The 20,258-nt window shown below is 35.1% G+C and overlaps 1 long non-coding RNA gene across 2 annotated transcripts; it reads right to left on the bottom strand.

Annotated features, from left to right (window-relative positions):
• Positions 1 to 9,565: 9,565 nt before the first annotated feature.
• Positions 9,566 to 19,967, bottom strand: LOC139866532 (uncharacterized). Of its 2 annotated transcripts, XR_011765489.1 has the most exons (4): positions 19,726 to 19,967; positions 19,497 to 19,598; positions 18,394 to 18,601; positions 9,566 to 9,792 (listed from the first exon to the last, which is right to left on the bottom strand). It is a non-coding gene; the product is annotated as an uncharacterized lncRNA (long non-coding RNA). The 2 variants fall into 2 exon arrangements; XR_011765488.1 differs by lacking the exon at positions 9,566 to 9,792 and having other exon boundaries at positions 17,721 to 18,601.
• Between the last annotated feature and the right edge of the window lie 291 nt (positions 19,968 to 20,258).

Genomic DNA, 20,258 nt, shown 5'->3' with positions numbered 1-20,258 from the left:
ATATGTATTATAATTAGTATATAATTATATATATACCTACTGTTGCTATATTTATATATATATTTACATTTATATTTAATATGTATTTAATTATAAGTAATATATAATTATTTTAACCTACTATTACATACATATTATAAATATATTTATTTAATATACTAATACGTAATACAATTTGTATATATTGTAGGTAAAGAGGTAGAAGAACCGACAAAAAAGAACGCGAGGGGATGGTCACAAAAGGAGCTTTTATGGTTAGCCGAGTGTTTTTGTGATACCTCGGAAAATCCTATAGTTGGGAAATCATAAAAACGGGGTAGTTTTTGGGGAAGGGCGATGGAAAAGTTCAATAACAACGAATTTAGATGGGTACGAAACGAAGATTCAATGTCTTCAAAGTGACGTGATTTAAACAAATCGTGTAGCGAGTTTTTGCCAATTTATCAAGACATCAAGGATCATTGGCGTAGTGGGGCAAATGACGATGATGTTTACCAAAACGCGTTGCAAGCTTACTATGATCGATACACCAAAAACTTTATTAACAAGGACGCCTTTTTTTCTTGAAAGAACATCCGAAGTGGATCATTCCAAATGATCCGGTTGCTAGAGCTCAAGCTCAAGGTGAAGGTGAAACACGGTATCGTGTGGATATGACGGGTATTGGTGAAAGTCAAGGAGACCCGGTTAGCCTCTCGCAAGACTTTGAGGCGGAGTTGCTTGGGGACATTCCGATGCCGCGTCCAATGGTACGAAATAAAGCAAAGAAAGCTCAAAAAAATTCGCAATCTTCGGACGCTGGGGGTCTTCTCGGGGTAGAAGTTCGAATTCGTCAAGGATAGACTCGTTTATGGACAAGTGGGAACATGTGGCGGAAGGGAAGACGAGTGCGATATCCAACTTCAACAAGTTTTGCACTATGCAAACCGCACTCACACAAGTTGATTTGTTGGGGAGATCTTCGGGTACGATGGAAGATCCGGATGACGTGATTCGTCTTGAAAATCTAATAAAATATGTTCGAGACATGATGAAAGACGACATGAACATCGACTCTAACACCCGAGAATAGATTCTATTTATGTTGTTCCGTATTTTTTTTATGAATTAAATTTATGTTTCTAGGACTTTTAAGTATGTAATTTTTTTTTAAGTAATGGTATGTCTAGGACTTTTAATTATTTACATAAAAAGAAAATTAAAATGCCACATCAGCATTCCACTACCAATACACAAACTCACAACACCAACTTTCAACACCACCACTACTCCACTCTCTCCCACAACACATCCTAATCATCAAAAAAACCCACAACACCACCCCACAACACACCCAACCATTACAAATGGTCTTAGAGCTACATAAGTGGAAAAGGTACGTTGACAATACTAGATTGATTGGTGAATACCCTCCTAAAGAGGTTGCCAATGTATTTTTAGAATTTGTTTGATATTATTTTTATTATTTACTTAAATTAATTTAATCAAATTTGAGTTTAGTTGGATGGTAATGCATGGATTGCAATGACGATAATAGATAGACGATATATAGATGGTGGTGTGCAATACAAAGCAAATTTCAGGCCAAACATGAGTATTGTTGTTTAAGCGTTGCAGCCGTTGTTGAACAACGCTCGTCCTGGACCCCAAATATGAGCATTGTTGTTGAACTGGGCCTCATCTATTGCTTAATTGTTTAGCAAATGTTTATGTTTGTTGTCGGCAGATACACATTCTTTTGTTTGACCTTTGTATGGGAAAATATATATAAAATACTTTAATTTTATAATTGGTGATTTGTGGTCGTAAATAGTGATGTGATTTAGGTGTAACTAGATTCGGAATCCCGCGCGTTGCTGCGGTTCTCAATGTTTTTGTCATAACGTTTTTGCAACGTGTTTTGACAAAACATTTGTTGTACGCATTTAGCGTTGATTATTTACTCATTTATCCCCACTATAAATTTATAGACATTTATTTTTATTATGTTTTTGAGAGCAAAATATATGAAAAATGAAAGGATTTATACTCCGTAATATTGCAGTATTTTTTTGATTAAAAAAAGTTGGAAGGTCAACAATTACTTTACTACTTTGTCTTACCCCTTTACTCTCGATTAATCGAATAGGTGGTTTCGGTCGTGAGATAAAAAATTAGTTTTCCAACCCGATATCATATTTCGCTACGGGATGATTTTGATCGGTTAACGATAAGTTAATTATACGTAAAAGAAAAACGGTTACCGGTAATATTAACATACTCTAAAGTTTATATAGAGTATAATATAAGAATAAGAATTTAATTTAATTGATGTTCGAAATATAAATCTTTACAATTTTATGTAGGTTCAATGTTTTGTGTAACACATATTGAAGCTAAAAAAAAGAATTTAAAGTGGTAATGTTTATAACTTAGAGGTTCAGTTTGTCATTTTCATCGTAAATGGGGGTGTAAATAAAAAAAAATAAAGTAAAATGGGTTGATTTCATCCACATATCCATCATACCCTATCTTTAGTACTCCGTATTCTCTCATTTAACAGCTTATTATCCTCTCCACCGATCTTCTCCAATTTTCCATTCTCATTTTCACTACCATTATAATATCTTACACTAAAATCATATAAAAAAAATCAAGAAAAATTATATCAATGGTTGCGGTTGACTCGGTGGTTTCCAGTAGTTCCGACCACCTGAACTCGATTTAGTTTTTGGGTTTTTCTAACACCACACTCTCAATAGAGTTGTACTATTTGTATGGTTAGTTGTACCGTGTGCATATTTAGTTGTAATATATATGTGAATAGTACAATGTAGGTAAGAAAAAAATTATTATTTTTGATATTTTTTTTACAATAGTAAGGTGTTGGCCGACGGTGAAGGTCGATGGCGGCGTCGGCTGTTGTGATCGTAACTGTTGCCGGAAGTAGCTTTCCACCGCCACTCTCGTGGTGTGTTGGGCTATTGTAATTGTTCTCCTACAGGAGGTCCAGCGCTTGACATTTATCAGAGCCACGGTCGTGAAAAACCCGACTCAAAAACTTGACTTTTCAGGTATGTGTTTTTTCTAACCACTACCAAACCGTCCTATGTTCAGATTTGTTTATTGATCGGTTGATTTTTAGATTTGTTTTTGTTCCTTTAATATATATGTCTATCGTTCCCCCCCCCCCTCCTTAAATCAGACAATTGGGTGGACTCGCGAGGTATTTGATATGCTGGGTGTCTTTTAAGTTTTCAGGTATGTTATATATTTCATCAAACACTAAATTGCCCTTTGTTCCGGAAGTTTGTCTCATGTGTGGATCTGGATGTTTTTTCTTTAGATCAGATTTGATGGTGGTTGAAAGTTGTGGACGGTGGCGGTCGTAGCCGGCCGTGAAATCGGCGGTGGTAGGTGGCAGTGCATGGTAGTGTAAAGTGGCTGATGGTGGCGGTTGCAGGTGGTTGGTGGACATGGAATACTGGTGTAGATGGAAAAGAGACCCAAAAATTAATAAGTTCATGGTTTTTTTTTTCTTTTTTTTTTTAATATATGTAAAAAGACGAATATTAACTGGTGGTCGTTGTATAAAATCAGAAGATTAAATAAATTATCTCAAAAAAAAAAAAAACTACTGTAACTACAGTGCGCTACAGTGTTTTTGGGGTATGTGGCGGGTTATGTTTGGAGAGTGTTGTCCATATTTAGTATATAGTATAGTATAATGAAACTCTTTGTACTGCAGAAACAAGTTAAATTGCTATCTGGGAATGTGTTGTCATTGTGAGATGAATACTTACTGTTTTGTGTCCCTACAAGATTTCAGAAACCGACATGTGATTTCAGAAACCGACATGTTTATACTAGCATATGTGGACATAATGAGCGAAATTGCAAGAAAAATATACTTGCACACTCTTGTATGGTGGGCAAAGGCGATTCTACGTAGAATGCTACGTGGTTACGTGATGATCAATCCCTAATTAATGATGTTACTTAATTACGGATTGAGTGCAATAAGATTATGATGGAGGATGGAGTGTTTGGTGATTATTTTGGGCCCCGATGATCGTCTTTCACTTTAACTATCAAGTGATCAACCACCCCGACCCGGTCTTGATTGTTAATTAGCATAATTCACCTTTGCGCGATGTAAAAATCCCTTGGGCAAGGTCACAAGTGGAAATTACAAAGGCTTAGGCAAAATGGCAAAGAATCAACAACCTATAAATGAGAGGCCAAGCTCCCTATTTATAGTATTCGAGATATCCGCGGTCTGCGAATTACTTAAATATCCGCGAAAACTCAGCGGATTAAACCGCAGTCCTTTATTTGTGCGGAAACATAGCTGTTATACTTATTTTCAGCGAACACTTCATATTTTTGCATTATAATTCGCGTAATTCTGCTTTAGGCTTTTAGCAAATAAAATATACATATAGAATGCTATATATATGATCAAGTCCCCTCAGTTTATTATGATACATTTCGCGAAGCAAATGTATCATGATAAACTCTAAAAATAAAGAAGTGCTCCTTCAAAATTTTCGCAGTTAATATTTTATAATTTTCACCAACCATTTATTACCGTTGATTTTATTACGTTTAACGCATAGGCACAACGGTAACTTTCGCAATTCTGTCAAATCGATACGCTGTAACGGCTAGATAATTACCGTTTACTCGTTGCAGTAATTTTACCCGTTTAAATGTAATCATTACCTTTTCAACTTGCTCGCCCTAATTCCAATTATAAATAGCTGGATAACCCGCATAAAAACTTTACGCTTTCTCTCTCAATTACGCATTCAATCATATTCATCTGATCATACTCGTTCCTTGCAATTAATCAATTCAACCTCTAATTTCTTCAATTCAACATCCGTTTTATTTTTCTTACAACAAATGGCATCCTCTTCTTCTATGCATACACCTGGAGGCTTCGTTTCCTATATGACGGAAGCGAAACTCCACACCCTACAGGAGTGGTACCCCCCACTTGCACAGTTTGTTCCTACCGCACCTGTAACAGAACAACGAGCCGACACCCCCCCCCCCCCCTAAGGGGATGATTTCTGTTTACGAGGCTGCCATGTCTCAGGGCAACCTACGATTCCCGCTTACTCAATTCTTCCGCAGTGTTTGTGAGTATTACAAGATTGCGATGGCACAGCTTCACCCAAACGCAATTAATAAAATTGTGTTGTTTGAGATGTTTTGCAATGCCAACAACAAACAACCGCTGCTAAACGTGTTTCGCACGTGCAATAGCCTGGTGCTATACGATGTGGGATGGTTTTCATTTCGCAGCAAACTTGGCACAATGACATCGCCAAAAGACTCAATTGGCAACTGGCGCAGTTCTTTCTTTTACATTAACGACACCGCCTATGTGGATAGCGATATACCACGAAGATGGTGTACAGAACTTGATCCCACTCTCAATGAGAAACTTATACTTGATGATCTTGAGAATGACATTCTCAATACATTCAAGAATGCGGGTCTAATTCTGCGAGCATATTCGAATGTACCTCTGTACATTGGCGGGGTCTCAATTCAATGGCCATGGAGCGATTATGACGCTCTTTTGGTCGACCGGGCAAATAATGGTATTTCGCTTATATTTTTCTCAATGTATTAATATAATACACTTATGCTTATTCGTCGCATAACCTTATACAATTGATTGTCACAGTGATTACTCTTGACCTAATCATGAGGTCGACAGATATTAGCAGGATCAGTCCTGCTCGTCGCTTAAAAAATGGCGACGGCGAGATTGTTCCTATTGATGAGCCAATCATCAATACATGCTTTATTTCTGGTGGGGAAGACCGCGGTAAGCGAAAAGTTGCGGAAGGTGCCCCCACTCCTCGCAAAAGACGACTGCGTTCTCTTTCTGAACGAGAAGCGAGTAAGTGCTTATGTATTCGCAGTATTTATTTATTATGCGTGCATTATTTTCGTATAAGCTTGCTATATTTGCTTATCTGTTTATAGTTGTCCTTTCAGATTCATCCGCTGAAGCGACACCGCTCTACAATATCACTGGGAGCATCCCCACAGATATTCTAGAAGAGCCTGGTCATGAAAATTTATCTCTTCCTTCTGACGCAGAAGCATCTAATCGAGAGGAAGAAGGAGAAGATGATGCGGAAGAAACCGCAGCAGCAGAACAGGCCAATCAACTATACCGCAAGCTTTACAAATTTGTTCCTAAGGATTCAAAAGAGCAATATCGCAATCTTCTATCATATCCCAAAGCTGCAAGACAGCGACTACATAATTGCTACAATGCAATTTGTCTAACTGTAGACAGCATGGAGCGTTTCACCGAGATGTCGGATGAATATGATAATGTAGTGAAGATTGCCAACGCTAACGAGAGAAAAGCGCAAATGGCTGAGGCGCGGCTTAAAAAGGCTATGGAGGAGAACGCCAGACTCAAAATGAGGGCGGAAAGTGCAGAAAAAGAATTCGCACAGCTGGTCAAATATCTACCAGAATTCGCGGATAAAGTGATGGATTCCAATCCAGTCACTGAAAAATTTTAGGCGTATGCCCAAGCATCAAAACTTGCCACTCGCTGTGAATGGTATGATCTGTTGTGCCAGCTTGGCAATCTTTCTCAACCCCTCCCTTCAGACATGGCGAATGAAATTTGTGCCACTGACGATGCTCAAGAAGCGCTTTCAAGAGCGAAGAAGGAAGTTGAAAAGGTCCGCATACCTGCCCTGGAGGAATTCAGCCAGCGCGAGGGCATTACCTTCGCAGACATTAAAGCGTTGGAGCTTTAGATTTGTCTTAGCTAGTGTTCATATGTATATTTCGCAATCTGAATTGCGTTTTTTTTGTAATGATCCGCGCTGTTTACGGGCTTAATATTACTATCATATTTACATTTCGCAGTTGCAACGTTTTTATTTATATAGCGCTTTACGTTATCATATATTCATAATTCAGACTTGCCCTTTGCAATTTCCGCATTCGCTATTGTGCACATAACAAACGCGTACTTTATGCGAAACAACCTTTTAATCATTATGAATCTTCTAAGTCCGACAAATCGATCCTTAGGCGAATTTAGCATTGCGAAGTATCTAAGTATTGGCAAGATCAAACACTTAGGAAATTTTATCCTTTCGCAACATTTTCAAGTCAACATAAGTGGGCAATTCCATCACTTGGTGTTTAGCATATTATTTCGCAATACATAGTTGCATTATTACAACCTTTAAGCAGGCCATGTTTAACGAAGAACATGCCATGTTACTTAAAGCATCCGCGGAGCAAACATTAACTTAGTGCAATAAAAGATAAGTAATTGCATTCTGCGAAATAATCACTACGCGTGGCCACACATAGTGTTTTCGCTTTGTAAAGAAACAACTACTAACACTGAAATTAATTTTGCTTTATTCATTACTTTTTCGCGGTACAAAGTTCTAAAAATAAACGCGACATATTATGCATTAATGCCATTTGCCTTAGCATCTTATTACAACTTTTTTCTGTAAATTTTCGCACTATTCTGAGTGAACTGAATGTCCTTAAATACCCATATTAGCATTTGCCATAATCATAGCGCAGAATCATATTGAATCGCGACTGATTTCGCATTATGTATAGATTCAACAAAGCTTGGCGTCTCAGCGACTCATCGCGATCATCGACTAATTCCATTTGCAATTTCAACTGGCCAACAGGCCAAGTTGACTCTCCTGAAAATCCGGCAAGTGAAACCGCAGTAGGTTTCATCAAAGCCTGAATGTTCGCGGGCAGCTTGCTAAAACATTGTTCGTACATGGTTACGTGATGATCAATCCCTAATTAATGATGTTACTTAATTACGGATTGAGTGCAATAAGATTATGATGGAGGATGGAGTGTTTGGTGATTATTTTGGGCCCCGATGATCGTCTTTCACTTTAACTATCAAGTGATCAACCACCCCGACCCGGTCTTGATTGTTAATTAGCATAATTCACCTTTGCGCGATGTAAAAATCCCTTGGGCAAGGTTACAAGTGGAAATTACAAAGGCTTAGGCAAAATGGCAGAGAATCAACAACCTATAAATGAGAGGCCAAGCTCCCTATTTATAGTATTCGAGATATACGCGGTCTGCGAATTACTTAACTATCCGCGGAAACTCAGCGGATTAAACCGCAGTCCTTTATTTGTGCGGAAACATAGCTGTTATACTTATTTTCAGCGAACACTTCATATCTTTGCATTATAATTCGCGTAATTCTGCTTTAGGCTTTTAGCAAATAAAATATACATATACAATGCTATGTATATGATCACGTGACACCAATAGTTTGAAATTCTTTTTTTTTTAAACGGCCAAAGAATATATTATATAAATAAAACGATCCCTAGCAAGACGCTAAGGGAAATTATAAGGGCATAGACAACCATGAGTTCTAATTTGAAATGAATTTCTTTTTTACAAAATACTATTTAGATTGAATAGAACATTACAAAATTAAATGATAGGACCTGTATATATTTTAAAATTACATGGTTTTTGAAGGTAAACGGCCACTCTTTGGCATTTTTTTACATAAACATCACTCAAATTACACCGAACCCCGTTGAGTTTCGACACTCTTTAGCATTTTTTTACATAAATATCACTCAAATTACACAGAACCCCGTTGAGTATCGATGCTAGAATCGTCACTGATGGTGGGTGTCTTCTTTTTCTTTTTCTTTTTTTGACAGCGATTGGGATCACCCGAGGGAGACTAAACCACCCGTTGCGATCATCTCCCGTTTCGACTATGCCGATGCTGCGATAATAACCTCGCCCCCATCGCTGCCCGGGAGAAAACCTTGAAACCGATCCAAAGGTACGGCCAAGTAAAACCTCCTCCCCTTTACCCCCCAAACGATATGGGAAAAGTATCATGGGCGGATACTTCATGGCAGGGATGAAATTGTGTTTTTTAATATGTAGCCAACGGGAGTCGAACTCCTGACCTCACTAAAGGAGGCAGGCCACCAACCGCTGGACCACATCACAACTTCTGGTGGGTGTCTTCTTGCTTTAATATTAATTTTAATTTTAATTGATTAATGCCTTTAAAAGTAATCAAGGTTAGGGTGCTTTTGTTTGCCTCTTAATGGAATGGTTCAGCACTGAATGCTGAACCGTTCAGCTATCAGTGCGTTTGTTTCTGACCTCTGAATGACATATCGTGCTGAATGGTTCAGAATTTAGCTCTGAACCATTTAGAGATGAAACACTCTCTTAACCATTAAGAGCTCAAATTATCTATAATATTCTCCCCAGATCATATCCAGATCACCTAACTAATAAGTATATTGAATTTTTTATTCATATCACACGTTAATAAGGTAGTTTTAGTCAGTTCATATCGTTCATTCTAAATGATTATCAAACAGCTTATTTTCATTCAGAGCAAACCTTATTCAGAGGCTCTGAACCATTCAGATTCTGAATCATTCAGCACTAAATCATTCAGTTTTATCAAACGCACCCTTAGTTTAATATTGCTCTATCTGAATGAGGTGATATATATTCATCCAAAAAGACAAATTTAGGCACTTGTATTTAAGAAAATTATCACGTAAATTGTCAAATATCTATCAAGCAACATAAATAAAGTATCTCCATATATATTCACAATGTCACCTAGCAGAGAAAGTAACAAATACATCTACCTTAAAGCAAAGAATTAGCTTCAGTATCAATCAGTATAAAGCAGCAACATAAAAAGATCTATCAAGGAAAAGATCCAAGCTATAGATTCAAGTAGAGAAAATTGAAGAAGTGGAACTACAAGCAGCAACACAATATATGATTTAATCAAGAGGGAATCACTTTTTTGAGGGGAAGTGGAGGGAAGTAAAAAAATTTCGTTTTTTTTTTTTTTTGAAATTTTTGTTTCCAGGCATCAAAATCGCATTAAAATATGAAGATTTAAAAAAGACAGTTCAAGATGAATATTATTATTTTGGCGGAAAAACGCTCGGAGAAATAAATGATACTCCCTCCGTCTCATTCCAAATAGTCCAGTTTTGACTTTTAAGGTCTTTTTTCCTCAACTTTGACCTAGAATAACTTTATATGTGTTGTATATTATTTGATGAAAATTATACCAATGAAAATACATTTAAACGTTAATTCATTCATGTAAGTTTCATTGAATAATATATAACACAAACAAAAATATTTTGAGTCAAAAGTTTAATACAAAAGACTTTGAAAAATAAAAGTGGACTATTGGAATGAGACAGAGGGATTAACATTCAATGCAATGAATGTTTTGCTTCTGAGTTTGTTTTTCAGGGTTTAAAAATTAGAGTTTAGGGTTTAGATTGAATTTATAACACGAACGGGGTTTACGGTTTTGGGTTTAGGGACTAAACCCAAAACCCTAAACTCTAAGCCCTAAACTCTAAATCGGGCTAGATCTTGAAAAAAACGCTCGAAGAATAACATTACGCATGCTTCATGTTATCAGTTTTTTCTTCGAGCGTTTTCCTGCCAAAATAACAACATTTATCAAAAAGTGTCTTTTTTAAATGTTCTATTTTCGTGTGCACTTAATGTTGGAAAGAAAATTTCGAAAAAAAATGAAAAAATAAATTTTACTTGCATCTTCCCCTCAAAAAAGTGGTTCCCTATCGATTATGACCTACAAATTTAATCTTGAAATTTCAACCAACAAAATCAAATATGCAAGGTGTTACCAAAAGCTTAGATTGTCTTACATAAATAATCATCACGTAGCAAAATGAATCAAGTATCAACTATAAATAATAACGGGATTACATCAGTTTAAAATAGCAACATAAATATATAATTTCGACACATCTTACGATTAACTTTAACTTTTCATCTCTTTCTTTAAACGGCCTGCAATCAAGTATCAAATATAAATAATAACGGGATTTCATCAGTTTAAAATACCAACATAAATATAATTTCGACACATCTTACGATTAACTTTAACTTTTCATCTCTTTCTTTAAACGTCCTGTCTGCACTAATCTCCTTAGTCACAGCATTGTAAACGTCTAAGAACATGCCCGGGAAATGCTCCCAAATTAGTTGAAAGATTTTGGTGTTGCACTGTTGCTTTGTTCAGCATATTTTAATCCCCGGGTCAACTGGTCTTTGTTGTCGTATTTTAACCTTTCGACTATTTCATATGTGTACTCAACAAAATTCCTCATTAGGCGAGAGAAGCTAGTAACTGACGACGTATCGTAACTGTTGGGGTTTTTAATTACCCAATGTCAATCCAAGGCCCCTGTTACCATGTTGAAACTTTGCCTTTACTTTTATCAACAAACTTGTAACGCGCATTAAAGTCTTACCGCATTCTGATAATTATGTTTTACATTAGGATGCATGTAGTTCTTTGGAAGCTTTGTGTTGAGTTTCAGTAAGAATTGTAGAATGTCTTCGTCAAACCAAGCCTTATATGATCAACAATCTCTTCCATCTTTGGCCAACATAAAATAGAATTTCTCAAATACCTCTTAGTTTGATCTAGATGTAGCATTTTCCTAATAAAATCTTAAATCTCAGCTAAACATTATCTATCTTATCCACATTCTTCAAACAGTTAACATACACACATCCTCACTCTCATGAAACTCATCCGTGTCCACCAGAGAAACACCCGGCCAAGACGGTAAACGTTGAAGCCGAAAAACATAAAAACTTCATTAGAAGAGACTTGTGGACTTAGCCAAACCTTTTCATTCATATCTATTTCTTTAAAGAAAATACATAGTTATAACAATAACGAACTTAAAATCTTGCTAGAATATGTTTACTCAACTTCTATCATATACGAGGTATACATATACGAGTATTTATAATCCAATTTTCTGTTTTTGACTTTGGATTTGGCTTTTGAGGAATTCATATATATGTAGGTAAATCTGAACTATAGGATCGAAAAGCCAAATTATACGACCCTGTTTTTTTTTTTCCTATATGACACTTTGAGTACAGGTGAACAAAAAAACCGGATCCGAAAAAAATCCGAAAAAAAATCCGAAACCGGATCTTGTCAGATCCGGATCCTGTCAGAACCGGATCCGGTTCCTGGATCCGATCCGGATCCGACCGGATCTAGCCGTTGCCCCAGAACCGGATAAATACCGGATTTTATCCGGATTTTTGAAAACCGGATAAAAACCGGATTTTTTTTTTTTTTTTTTTTTTTTTTTTTTGCTGTTCGAAAATCAAAAAAAAACTAGCCGTTTGGAGCGTTTTTTTTGCAGTTTTTTGAACTTTTTTGACCATTTTACCCCTTCAAGTGTAGTATAAATAGATGGTATTGGGTTTTGGTTGAAAACACACCATCTAATTCTCTCTATTCTCTCTAAATCTCAAAAAACTCTATAATTACACTATAATTACTCACTAAACTCTACTTACTAATCCTATAATGGATAACTCACAAGCATCCGCTTCCGATGCCGCTTCCGTTGCCCAATCTTCACAACGTTATACCAACAACGATGTTCGTACGATCAAAAATACGAGTCGTAAAGGCGACGTTTGGGCTAATTTCGACTTGTGCGTGATGACCGATAATCAAGAAAAAGCTCGTTGCAAGAGATGTGGTAAGTTCCTAGGTGTTTCGGGTAACTCTACTTTAAGAAAACATCTTGCAAAAAGTTGTTCGGGGGCCGCTCAAGACCCGACACAACCTACACTTGGTCGGGATGGTTCGATTTTTGTATACGATCAAGAAGCTCTTCGTCAAGATTTGGCAAGGTTTGTCATTCAACAAGGGCTTCCTTTCAACCACTTCGACAATCCAAAGCTTACGGAGCTAATTCGCAACCGACTACAACCGCGATATGACAATGTAAGTCGTACTACTCTTAGACGTGACGCTTTTAAATTATGGAAAAAAGCTAAAAATGATATAATTGAAGGTTTTCGAACATATAAACATAAAGTTTCTATAACTTGTGATGTTTGGACCGCACCACACGGAACGGCAAATTCTTATTTAGCCGTTACCGCTCATTGGTTCCATCCCGATTCGTGGTTATTAATGAAACGGACTATCGCTTTTAAATTATTTGCTTATCCGCATAATGGTAATAATTTAAGAAAAATTATACAAGACACTTTGACTGAATATAATTTAATCGATAAAGTTTTTACTGTTTCGCTAGATAATGCTTCTAATAATACTAGTGCCATGGATATGTTAAAAATACGAATGCAACCGGTTTTAAATGGTGCGTTTATACATACACGTTGTGTTGCTCATATTATAAACTTGGCCGTTCAAGATTGTTTAACTTATTGTAGTTCGTTAAAAGATAAATTTAGAAAATTATTAGTAACGATATATCGTACGAGCAACGAACGACATAAAAACTATAAAAATTTTGTTAAAAATTGTAATGGCACTTGGTTAGGTCCTTATTTTGATAATAATACTAGGTGGAATTCTACTTGTCTTATGTTTGAAAATATATTACGACAAAAAGAAACTTTAATCGGTTTTAATAATAGACTAATTAGAAAGGGATATTCCGAACCGATTGATAACGACGAATGGGATGACTTGGAAGCATTAACAAATTTTTTACAAGTTTTTAAAGAGGCAACGACAAAAGTTTCGGGTGTTTATTACCCAACTAGCTCACTAGTTTTACAACAACTTTATATAATGACGGAAAAAATTAACGAATTTGCGAACTCAAATAATCGTATTTTTAGACAAACCGTTTTTCACATAAGAAAAAAACTAAAAAAATATTTTGGAACAATACCCAAAGTTTTTTTATTTGCGGCCGCTGTTGACCCGAAAATCAATTTTAGTGGGGTGGAACTTTTGATGACAACAATATATCAAAATTTGGATTGTATTCATGGTCCCGAAGACGCCGAACCCAACTATATAAACAACCAAATATTCGCATTTAATGACACCTTTGAGCAATTATTTTCAATTTATGCAACAACTTATGGTCGACAATCAAACCCAATTGTTGACCAATTTGAGAGCGGATCATCTTCTCGAAGGGCCCGAGACCTTAATATTACTCTTTTTAACCAATTACGTGAAGACGCTTCAAAACGTGCCCGAACATCGGCACCCACAAGCGAGTTGGGAAATTACAAAATTGGAAACTTTGCACTAAACATGAATCCCGAACAATTTCACAACTTTGATGTTTTGGCTTGGTGGAAAACAAAAGAAGACACCTATCCAATATTATCCGCTATGGTTCGTGACTTATTAGCCGTTCAAGCCTCAACCGTAGCTTCCGAATCGGCTTTTTCTCTTAGCGGTCGAATTATTTCGGAAAGAAGGTCAAGACTTACCCCCCAAGCCGTGGAAGTATGCGTATGTTTGAAGGATTATTTGGACGGGGTAGATAGGATACAAGATCAAACGTCATTAGAATGTCCGTTAGATAATGACGTTGAAGATTTTATAGAGATGGAAGAAATAGAAGCGGGATTATCACCTTCATCAACCGAAGGAAATACCGAGACCGAAGTGGAGGAAGGTGAATATGACCCCATTAACATGGAAGAATATATTGCAAATTACCAACGAACATTTGCGGTTGATGACCCCGAATTTGAAGCAAGTGAAGACTATTTCGAACGACGAAGGCAAGACGAGTAGTCGAGTAATGTATAATGGGTGATGGCAATGCCGAAGCTCAATATACTTTGCTCGTAATACATTATCGGGTGATGGCCATGCCGAAGCTCGAATAATGTATTAACTTTTGTATACTTATAGTTGTAACTTGTATCGTTCAAATAAATGTATTGTTATTGTTATTTATATTATCTTTAGTGGTTAATCATTTGAATAAAAATGTTGTTGTATTATTTATAATTGTTGTAGCGTTATATATTTTGTTTATATTGATTATATTATTGTTGTTCAAAAGTTATAAAAATCGAACCGGTAAAAATATAACCAGTAAAAAACAAAATCCGACAAAGATCTTAGTCCGAAAAAAATCCGGTCGAGATCCGAAAAAAATCCGATTCCGAAAAAAAATCCGAAAAAAAACCGACCCCGAGAACCGGATCCGGAACCGGAACTGGATCCGGAAAAATCCAGATTTTTTTTGTCCGGTTTTTTTAAATCCGGATCCGGTTTTTGTGCACCTATGACTTTGAGTAGTGGTTGTACAGTGTTGACACATGCATTCGTGAATATTTTTTCTTGATGATCTTGATAGCCACCTTGTGTGCGTCACATTTTCCACTTTTTACCCTAGTATTGGATAGTACTCTTTGAATCCTTTAAAATTCGTCGATTGTTGGACAGTGCATTCCCTTTTAAACAAAGCAAATTCCGCCTTCTAATGAGCAAACCTCAATTCTCATCCATCACATGTTATGTGGTAAGTATGCTTCCATATAGTGAATAACTTTTTTTCAACAAATACTTTTTTCAGAAAAAGGTGCAACGAACTTTTAAAGCCCGGAACTTCTTGAATTGAATCGATGTCAATTTCAACCTGAAAAACCCCTAGCAAAATTAATTTTTTTTACAGAGTACGAACACATTGCAATCACATAAACATATCTCTGTTGTATGGTCGCCAACAAAGTAGTTAATGAAAAATCGACCTTAATCACTTATGACATCTAGATATAGTTTTGTTTCATCTTCTTTTGAATAGTATTCGGGATCATCTAATATTGTGATTTTTCTTAGACCAAAATACTTTGCAAGTATTGAAATTCACAAAATAGCACGTTTCATGATAATCGACCACTAAAACGGACGACATTGTTTTGTCCTCGAGAGATTGTAGTGTTGAGTATTTAGGGTACTAAATTAATAGAAAATGAAAACATTAATTTAATATTTAGGGTACATTCAGTGTCTACAACTTGTTTAAAAAGCTACTACCTAATAATTGTTCATTTAAAATCACATCTAATAGCCATCAAATGTTATAAAATATAGTTTACAGTGCATCAATTATTTTCTTTTCAACAAATGGTAACTGGATTTTATAGCATTGATGATAATTGTTAAAATGTTACTCGTATTTTAAGTGTACAATTATTAGGTAATGATTTTTTAAACAAGCTGTAAAAGCTAAATGTACCCTAAATTTTAAATTAATGTTTTCATTCTATTAATTTAGTACCCTAAACCATCAACACCACCATCTCTTGAAGACAAAACAATGTCGTCCGTTTTAGTTGTTGATTATCATGGAGCGTGCTATTTTGTGAATCTCAATACTCGTAAAGTATTTTGGTCAAAAAAATCACAAAATCAGATGAACCCGAATACTATTAAAAAAAAAAATATGAAACAAAATCATATCTAGATGTAATAAGTGATGAAGGTCAATTTTCCCTTCATTACTTTGATGGAGACCGTACAGCAGAGTTATATCAGTTATTTTTATTTTACAGTTTTTCATATGTTAATGTTATTGTAATGTGTCCGTGCTCTGTAGAAAAAATTAATTTCAGTGGGGTTCTTCAGGTTGAATATGACATCGATTCAATTCGCGAACGTTTCGGGTATTAAAAATTCGTTGCACATTCCTTCTGAAAAAATATTTGTTGAAAAAGAGTTATTCACTATATGGAAGCATACTTACCACATAACTGGTGATGAATGGGAATTGAGGTTTACTCATTACGAGGCGGAATTTGCTTTATTTAAAAGGGAATGCATTGTCCAACAATCGTCGAGTTTTAAAGGATTTAAAGAGTTATGTGTTCGTTTGGGAGTTGATCTTTTTCCAAAAGAAACAATGGGTGATTACATATTCCAAGAGAGAGTACTATCCAATATTGAGGTAAGAAGTGGAAAATGTAACTAGCACAAAGTGGCTGTCAAGATCATCAAGAAGAAAAAAACATTTCTCACTCCAACACAAGACCATTTAGAACATCACGAATGCATGTGTCAACACTGTACCACCACTACTTGAAGTGTCATATAGGAAAAGAACAAGGTTGTATAATTTGACTTTCCAATCCTATAACTTAGATTTACCCACATATATGTGAATTCCTCAAAAGCCAAATCCAAAGTCAAAAACAGAAAACTAGATTAAAAATACTCGTATATGTATACCTCGAGTGTTTAAAATCGATGTTCTAAAAAAAGTGATTATACGCTGGTGTGTTTGTATTATTAACAATTTGTAATCAACAATATGTAATAAAGCACGGATGATAGAAGTTCAAAGATGAAGCCAAGTAACAATATTCTAGCAAGGTAGTAGTTTATGTTTGTTTATTGTATAAGCCTATAACTATGTATTTTCTTTAAATAAATAGATATGAATGAAAAGGTTTAGCTAAGCCCATAAGTCTCTTCTAACAAAGTTTTTATGATTTTAGCCTTTGCCGGGCATTTCTCTGGTGACTCACAAGTAGTGGACACGTGTTTGATGAGTTTGATGAGAGTGAGATGTGTGTATGTTAACTGTTTGAAAGATGTGGATAAGATAAATGATGGTTTAGCTTAGATTAAAGATCTCATTAGGAAAATGTTACAGCCAAATCAAACTAAGAGGCATTTGATGTGCTATATATATAATATATATAATGCGTAGTATATGTATACTATATATGCATATATTTCATTGTTGAAATATGAATTTCCATTTTATGCAGGTCAAAGATGGACGAAATTGTTAATCATATAGAGTTCTAGTTTGACGAAGACATTCTAAACTCTTAATGAAATTCAACACAAAACTCCCAAGAAATTAAAGGCATCCTAATGTAAAACAGAATGATCAGAATGCGGTAAACTTTAATATGTGTTACAAGTTTGTTGATAAAAGTAAAGGCAAAGTCCCAACATGTCAACAAGGCCTTAAATTGACATTTTACGGCTAATTAACAACCCCAACAGTTACGATATGTCGTCATTTACTAGCTTCTCTCGCCTAATGAAGAATTTTGTTGAGCACAAATACGAAATAGCCGAAAGGTTAAGATGAGAACAATGACCAGTTAACCCGGGATTAAAATATGTTGAAATAAACAACACCGAAATCTTTCAACTAATTCGAGAGCATTTCACAGGCATGTTCTTAGACGTTTACAATGTTGTAACTAAGAAGATTAGTGCAGGCACGCCGTTCAAAGAAAGAGATGAAAAGTTATAGATCGTAAGGAGATGTGTCGAAATTATATATTTATGTTGCTATTCTAAACTGATGAAATCCCACTATTATTTATGTTTGATACTTGATTCATGTTGCTACGTGATGATTATTATTGTAAGACATTCTAAGCTTTTGGTAACACCTTGCATACTTTGATATTTGATATTGTTGGTTAAAATTTCAAGATTAAAGAATTTATGGATATGTGTACTAAAACACACACACACACATATATATATAAGCAAGCAAACAGTATAATGATTAAAACCTGATATGATTTCAGACGGGCGTGTTTAAGAATTAACCTCTAAGTGTGCAATGTGGTTGTTGCCATTATCATTAGCAGCAGCAACAAATGTTTCAAGCACCTTAAAATTAACATCTCGGTACCCCAAAGAGGAAAAGATCAACAGCCATACCGTTTGTTTTAAACATCTCTCCACGCCACTCCGCTCCGTAAGAACTGATTTGATCATCTAGAGGAATGACAGGCAAAAGCAAACATAGCATATATATATATATATATATATATATATATATATATATATATATATATATATATATATAGTGGTATGATCAAGAGGGAAGTAACCACTTGGGGGAAGCGGGGGGAAGCAAAAAAAAAACTTTGTTTTTTGAAAAAACTTTGTTCACGAACATTATATATTGGATGAAAATAAGAATATTTATAAAAGACACTTCGTGATGAATGTTATTATTTTGGCAGGAAAACGCTCGAAGAAGTAATATATAACAATTACCGTATTTTTCGAGCGTATGTTGAGGTTTTAGACATTAGGGTTTAGATATTAGGGTTTATAGGGTTTAGATATTAGGGTTTAGAAATTTAGGGTTTAGGGTTTAGATTTAGAGTTTAGATTTAGGGTTTAGATTGGGTTTTTAACACGAACGGCTTAGAGTTTAGGGTTTAGGGTTTGGTGTTTTGGATTTATGGAATAAACCCAAAACACCAAACCCTAAACCTTAAACTCTATATCGGGCTAAATTTTACTTCACAAAACATGAGAAAAAAAACGTTAACATTCTTCACGAACAATATTATCTTGAATGTTATTTTTGTCGATCGTTTTCCCGCCAAAATAATAACATTCATCACGAAGTGTCTTTTCTAAATGTTCTTATTTTCATCCAATCTATAGTGTTCGTGAACAAAGTTTTTTCAAAAAACGAAAAAAAAAAAAAAATTTTGCTTCCCCACTTCCCTCCGATTGGTTACTTCCCCATTGATCCATATATATATATATATATATATATATATATATATATATATATATATATATATATATATATATATATAACTAGTAGTAGGATGAAACATATAAGCATAACCAAGATACTAAATATACATACCCTGCAATAGAGAAAAGTATCCTCCTCTGGTTACTTGGTTTTTCAGGCGGATAAAATAACAAACAAACATCAATCCCCCATCACCCTGAAGCGGAAAATAACCTGAGAAACAAGGTGAAATTGATTAAATAATAATCTTACTACACTAGAATTGTTGATATATTATAATTATAATTATTATATTATTATTATTATTATATTATATAAAAACAAATAGTAAGAGGTTAACATCTTTTTAGGCAATCGAGGATTTTATGAAATTTTAGAGTAGAAGGAATCACGAGACGAGCATATTCACTACTCATAGTCATTATGACTATCTTGTTCTTCGAATTACACTGCACAAAACAATTCCAACATATGGTGATTTGTCAACAGCACAATGAGCTGTTAACCAAAATCAAATATATTCATTTCATAATACGTAGTAATACTGAGTAATAAATAAATAAATAAATAAATCTCAATAATAAAAAGGGCCCTTGTGATTAAAGTGCAATAGAGTCGAATACAATCAATTTGAAGCTTTAATCCATAAGGATTTAAACTCCCCACATATGCATAAGTGTCCATAGAGATCATAATAGTCTCCTACAAAATCAACTAACCTTGATTAGATAAATCGATTGATAGATACAAACAAAGCATTAATTAAAAAGATAGAAACAAAGAAATTGATAGATACAAACAGTCTCCTACAACATCAACCATTAGATAAATCGACGATTGGCAATAGATACAAATACAAAAAATTAATTAAAA

Source organism: Rutidosis leptorrhynchoides, chromosome 9 (genome assembly GCF_046630445.1).
Source record: "Rutidosis leptorrhynchoides isolate AG116_Rl617_1_P2 chromosome 9, CSIRO_AGI_Rlap_v1, whole genome shotgun sequence".
NCBI classification, from domain to species: Eukaryota; Viridiplantae; Streptophyta; class Magnoliopsida; order Asterales; family Asteraceae; genus Rutidosis; species Rutidosis leptorrhynchoides.
Note: the sequence above shows the minus strand (reverse complement) of the source record. Positions and strands in the feature narration are given on the sequence as shown.